The 6,718-nt window shown below is 39.0% G+C and overlaps 1 non-coding gene across 1 annotated transcript; it reads right to left on the bottom strand.

The window, feature by feature from the left end:
* Positions 1-5,947: 5,947 nt before the first annotated feature.
* On the bottom strand, positions 5,948-6,096 carry LOC132425148 (small nucleolar RNA SNORA57). Its single transcript, XR_009519349.1, has one exon. It is a non-coding gene; the product is annotated as a small nucleolar RNA SNORA57 (small nucleolar RNA).
* Positions 6,097-6,718: the final 622 nt, after the last annotated feature.

Genomic DNA, 6,718 nt, shown 5'->3' with positions numbered 1-6,718 from the left:
AAAGCACAATCTAAAAGTTGAGAATTATGTTTTATTAAGTGGACATACTGAGGACTTAAGCCTAGGAGACAACCTCTCAGAGAGCTCTGAGGGACTGCTCCAAAGAGGTAAGGGAGGAACCAGAGTATGTAGGAATTCTGTATGTGCACCCCGCCCAGATAGCTGAACATCAAAGATTACTGCGAATTAGAAGAAAAAATGGACATCTCCAGTTAATGAATTTAGGGCTTTTCTATTTATGGGAAGATGCAAATGAAATCATTCCTTCAATACGCACCTTAACTATCTAGGCCAGTATCGTGTTTTTCTCCATCCTGAATCCCCTCACGGTGCACGGTTGGGGGCTGCTGCAGTGGCTGAGGGCTTGTTGGCCACAACATCGTTTGTTTACTGATGTGGCAGGTGACATTCTTTGTCCACGTCTGCATTTATATGCCTAGTAGAAGAAAATTTGTGGACATTATTAAGTGACTTTCATTGATGAAAGTCACTTTCAACACACAAGAAGGAAAAAAGAAATGAAGATGACGTGTTTGACCACTACTAGGAATCAGAGGACCTGGATTTTAGTTATTTTGCAGACATTTACTGCCTCTCTTCTCCCTTTCAAGGTTCACAGTTGCCACCAAAAAGCCTGTTGATGTTTGTGAATGTGTCAGTTCCAGTGGCCCTGAACTCTCATGCCAAATACCTTTGCTCCATATAGCTATGCAGCATTCTTGCTTCTAAACTATAGCTTGTTCCAACCAACCACAGTTATGTTGACATGAGTTAGAACAGAGTCAAAATGAAGGCCACTTCAAGGTTTCAGCCACCTAGTGCAGTTCAGATGTTCAGAGTAAAATCTTATCTAGAACAGTGGAACAAAGTCTAAGATCTTGGGCTCCAGAAACAGTGATTCAAATCTCAGCGCCTTCCTTCAAACTAAGTGAACTTGGGGTCTCAGAGCCTCAGTTTTCTTTTTGGGAAGGAGGTATGGTGATGTTAAAAATAAAAATAATAGAATTGATTAACAGTGACTGGTGGTTATTATGTGCCAGGCTCTATGCTAAATTCTTCCTCTATAAAGAACTTAGCTCAGAGGACTTTCGGGAAGAGTTAAATGAGATCGTGAACGCAGAGCACAGAGGAAAACACTTTGTAAATAGTTGTTACTTTTTCCTACTACTATTACTATCGTAGCTGGTGGTGTTCCTCCCCAGCCCCCATCCCGCTCCTTCTCTTTCTCTACATAATAGCTCTAAGCTGAAATGGCCTTTTCAATAGGGTTGCCAGATAAAACACAGGGTACCCAGTAAATACAAACTTCAGATGAACAGCAACACACTGTTAAGTGTAAGTATTGTATGGGATATGGTTGCATCAAATATTACTTGTCCTAAAAAACTTTTTGAAATTCAACTTTAACTGAGTAATTGGTACTTTTCATTACTAATCTGTCAATACTACTTCTCAAATATGTGTATAATTTGTCCTAGTGGTGGACGATTGGGGATTTTCATGTAATTTAGTCATTTGTTTTAGTCAAAAAAACAAAAAAAGTATTTCAGAGCATTCTCTAAGTTTGGGAGGGGCAGTGGCTGTCTTTGTGTCTCCAGAGGAGAATTCAGCTGTGTATCTCATTTAGTTTTGACTATTCCATTCACAGTGTGTTTCGTAGGTTAATAGAATATCTTTTTCAAGAATATGGACTCTGTTCCTGGTTGTCTGGGTTACTGTTTTAATGCAGTGGTTTCATTTGGATCACTATGCATAGATAAGTAACAATAAAAAAATAATAAAGATACACATAAGGATTTTAAATAACTGTGTTCTGAATTCATCAAGCATTTCAGAGGAATTTTCAACTGTTTGGAAACCTCAAATATTTTGCCAAATATAAAATTCTTGATTATAAAATTTATCTATTTTAAGGAAACTTAGGTTTTCTGCCCATTGCTAACCTATTTATCTTTATAAGAATGATATTTATATAAAAGTTATTTTTAATGTTCTTAAGAGCTTTTGAGTCTTTGTCCATGCTCAACGTCTTATTATTTCTAAATTATACTATAATTTATATATTGCAAAAAAGTGTTTTATTCTCACAGTATGGCATGACACTACACACAAGGAAAGGATTCTGATTTTCTCACTTGAGTAACATTTCTGCCCCTCCTTCCATATCACACATTAATCTAAAGATAAGACATGCCTCACACACCATTTGGAAGTTATTCTCCAAAATGTCAGGGTTGAGCATTAACATCATGTGTTTTTTTGTTTGTTTGCGGTACGCGGGCCTCTCACTGTTGTGGCCTCTCCCGTTGCGGAGCACAGGCTCTGGACTCGCAGGCTCAGCGGCCATGGCTCACGGGCCCAGCCGCTCCGTGGCATGTGGGATCTTCCCGGACCGGGGCACGAACCCGCGTCCCCTGCATCGGCAGGCGGACTCTCCACCACTGCGCCACCAGGGAAGCCCCATGATGTGTTTTTATATACAAAGTCACCCCTTTGAACATGAATATCAGTCTAGTTATGCACTTTTCAATGTTATTTATTATGAGGTTGCTGTTTTAATACTGCGTTAATTTGCCAACTAGTTATAAATCAAATGAAAATACTTTCTCCTCTAAATAATGGCAAACTTTATATTCTGCTTGACTTTTGACAATATAACATTTACCATTATCATCCCACGCTTCTCTTTTGGAAATTAGTAACATTTGCAGCATTCTCAAATCAATTCCATCTTTATTCATTTGCATGAGTAAGGGCAGAATCATGAAGTGAGTTAAGTTGGTCTCTCGTGACACCCTGCCACATGTCCATGACTGAGTGTCTCCTCCTTGACACCTTCCCAAACATTTGTGGGAGGAATGCACAAATGAATATTGAAGCAATCAGATGGCCACTGTAGAGTGTGTAAATTTCAAAGTGACTGACAATACACAGTATTTACTCCTTTGCTAAGATAACTGTCCAGGATGGACTGGGGGAAAGTGTCAAATAGTCATCACTACAACATCTGTCACCTCTAAAAACTGATAGGAGGGAACAGTTCTCTAAACACTGTACGTTCTGTATAGATTTTTAAAAAAATTTCTTTCCTGCTATGCGAAGAAATCTCATAGCAGCAATGATTATTATCCTGACATTTGTTTGGTATTTTATGGTTCGTAAGAACTTTTACAAATCATTTTGGGGAAATTATTAGCTAAAGATCAAGAAAAACTCCACTCTCGCTGTGAGAGTCTGAAACAATCAAACTTTTTATTTGCTTTGCTTTTGTATTTCTTTTACGTAAGACAGAAAATGAGAGATTCAGAACCCCAAGGGACATGAAGCAGTGAAAAGTATGGGTTTTTTTTTGGCCAAGATATTTATTTTCTCCCTAGATAATATTAAGAATCAGACATTATCCTCCACCCTCTCTTGGGGTGGTGTTGCTTTTGTTTCAAAAGAAAGCACAGTGAAAAGTCCCTCTTCTCCCTTTCCTTTATGGGGAAGAGTGAAGTGACAGAACAAGAAGATTCAGCCATAGGTAGAATCTCTTTCTATGACACCTGGTTACCAGTTCCAAGGGCCAAGGTGACAAAACTTCATTTCTTGTATCCTAGGTAACTGGTAGTGATAATATTCAATCATGATTTTTCTCATTTGGGAGGTGCTTACTGATGTCTCCTTTTATTCTTTCGCAGGAAAGTGACAAAGCAGTGCCATGCTCAATTTCTCAAAATAGATAGGAAGTTAAAATGTTTGCAGAGCACCTCAAACTTCCATTCTTTTTGTTTTTGTCGTGTACAAAATATTTTTGGGTAGTGGAATGGCGCAGCCTGTGTAGAACTCTGTTCTAGTACACTAATGATGTTTATCAGTCCCCATTTGCCAAAATAAGGAGCACTTGTCACATAGCAAATAGCCAAGGGGCACTCACACTAAAAGTGGAGAATTCTCCAGGAGATTCCTAGCACCTTGCCACTCAAAGTGTGGTCCCTGGACCAGGGACATCAGCATCACCTGGAAACTTATTTTTAACAAATTTCTTCATTTCTAATATCTTACCCCAGACCTACTGAATTGAAAACTGCTTTTTAACAAGATCCCAGGTGACTGGTGTGCACATTAAACTTTGAGAAGTGTTGTCTTCACACATAAAGAGAATAAACTAGTGGTTACCATCCGGGAGAGCGTGGGGACAGGCAAGATAGGGATAGGGGTTAAAAGGTACAAACCACTATGCATAAAATAAGCTATAAAGATATATTGTACAAGACAGGAAATATAGCCAGTATTTTATAATAATTATAAATGGGGTATAATCTTTTAAAATTGTGAATCACTGTGTTGTACATCTGAAACTTAATGTTGTAAATCAGCTGGATATATGTATATGCATAAATGTATATGTATAACTAATTCACTTTGCTGTACACCTGGAACGAACACAACATTGTAAATCAACTATACCCCAATAAAAATTAAAACAAAAAAAAATACCTCAGTAAAAAATAATAACGTGGTGGTTGCTGGAAAAAAGAGAAGTATTATCTTAGCACAAACATAGTATTTTATTAAAGCCTTGCAATAAACCCATGAGGCAGATTCTTGCTATTATCCTTAGCATGGTTATGAGGAAGCTGAGGTATTGAGGTGTTCAAATAGTCTTAAAATAAATTCCTCAAGTATATAGCCTTTAGTAGTAATATTAACAATGTAACAACAATTAAGAAAAAACAGCAGCAGTACAGCACATAAGTAGTTAACTGTCCTGCCTCTGGAGTCAGACTGCCTGGGTTCAAATCCTGACTCTACTACTCACCAACTGTAAAATATTCAACAAGGTGCTCAATATCTGTTTCCTTTTTCAACAGTAAAATAGGGGGTTTTGAGAGGGGGGAGGATTAAATGAATAAATTCAAATAAAATGCTTAGAATAGTGCCTAGCATGTAGTACAAATTCCATATATATTAGACAGTAGTAATAGAAGGAGTAAGAGTAATTGTAGTAGTAACATTTTTTCCAATGCCAACTACATATTTCATTCAGTCTTTGAAATTACTCTACTGTCCCTTCTACCTTGCGGTAGAAGGACTAATGTTACTCAGCTGAACTTGGGTTGACTTCCCTAACATGCAGCAAAGCCAATCTGCTGATGCTAGGTTGCACTAAAAAAGTACAGCATTCTTTGCAGGGTGCCAAGCAAGGAGAATGGGCAGCTAGTTCTCAAAAGACCCCATCCCCGTCAGTGGCATTCAGGGGACGATTTTTAAAGGCAACATTAGGAATGAGGATTACATGCTGTGGACATTTTTTCTGATTGGCTGCTGATGAGGTAACAGGATGATGTTTCAGGAACCTTAATTATCAGCCTGGTTCCAACCAGTCTGGGGTCTGTGTGCTTGTGGTCAGCATGTAGTCACCATCCTCCCCTTTTTTTTGGTGGGGTGGGGGACGGTCTTAGTTTCTGAGGAACAAATCAAAGATATGCATCAGATCTTTATCTGTTTCCCTTCAGGAGGAAGCAGGGGTCCTGTGACTGTTTTTTGTTTGTTTGTCTTTTAACATCTTTATTGGAGTATAACTGCTTTACAATGGTGTGTTAGTTTATGCTTTATAACAAAGTGAATCAGCTATACATATACATATCCCCATATCTCTTCCCTCTTGCTTCTCCCTCCCACCCCTCTGGTGGTCACAGAGCAACAGCTGATCTCCCTGTACTATGCATCCGCTTCCCACTAGCTAGCTATTTTACATTTGGTAGTGTATATATGTCAATGCCACTCTCTCACTTTGTCCCAGCTTACCCTTTCCCCTTCCCATGAGCTGAAGTCCATTCTCTACGTCTGCATCTTTATTCCTGTCCTGCCCATAGGTTTGTCAGAACCATTTTTTTCTTTTAGATTCCATATATATATGTGTTAGCATATGGTATTCGTTTTTCCTTCCTTATTTTTTTTCCCATGGTATCCCAGCGCTTGAGGATAGAACTGGCAGACAGGAAGCCACTGGTACCGAAGACATGACGCCGGGGGGGCCAGAGCGCTTTCCCTCTACCTCTGTACATTACATGGACTGGGACCGCAAGCCCGATCCCCGCCAAGAAGAAGAGGGTTATTTTTCTCTTTCTGACTTACTTCACCCTGTATGACAGACTCTAGGTCCATCCACCTCACTACAAATATCTCAGTGTCATTTCTTTTTATGGCTGAGTAATATTCCATTGTATATATGTGCCACATCTTCTTTATCCATTCATCTGTTGATGGACACTTAGCTTGCTTCCATGTCCTGGCTGTTGTAAATAGAGCTGCACTGAACATTGTGGTACATGACTCTTTTTGAATTATGGTTTTCTCAGGGTATGTGTCCAGTAGTGGGATTGCTGGGTCATATGGTAGTTCTATTTTTAGTTTTTTAAGGAACCTCCATACTGTTCTCCATAGTGGCTGTATCAATTTACATTCCCACCAACAGTGCAAGAGGGTTCCCTTTTCTCCACACCCTCTCCAGAATTTATTGTTTGTAGATTTTTTAATGATGGCCATTCTGACTGGTGTGAGGTGATACCTCATTGTAGATTTGATTTGCATTTCTCCAATGATTAGTGATGTTGAGCATCCTTTCATGTGTTAGTTGGCAATCTGTATATCTTCTTTGGAGAAATACCTATTTATGTCTTTTGCCCATTTTTGGATTTGGGTTCGTTTGCCATTAAGCTGCGTGAGCTGCTTG

This window comes from Delphinus delphis, chromosome 4, assembly GCF_949987515.2.
Source record: "Delphinus delphis chromosome 4, mDelDel1.2, whole genome shotgun sequence".
Lineage (NCBI taxonomy): Eukaryota > Metazoa > Chordata > Mammalia > Artiodactyla > Delphinidae > Delphinus > Delphinus delphis.
The sequence above is the reverse complement of the archived record's forward strand: the minus strand, read 5'-3'. Positions and strand labels throughout refer to the sequence as shown.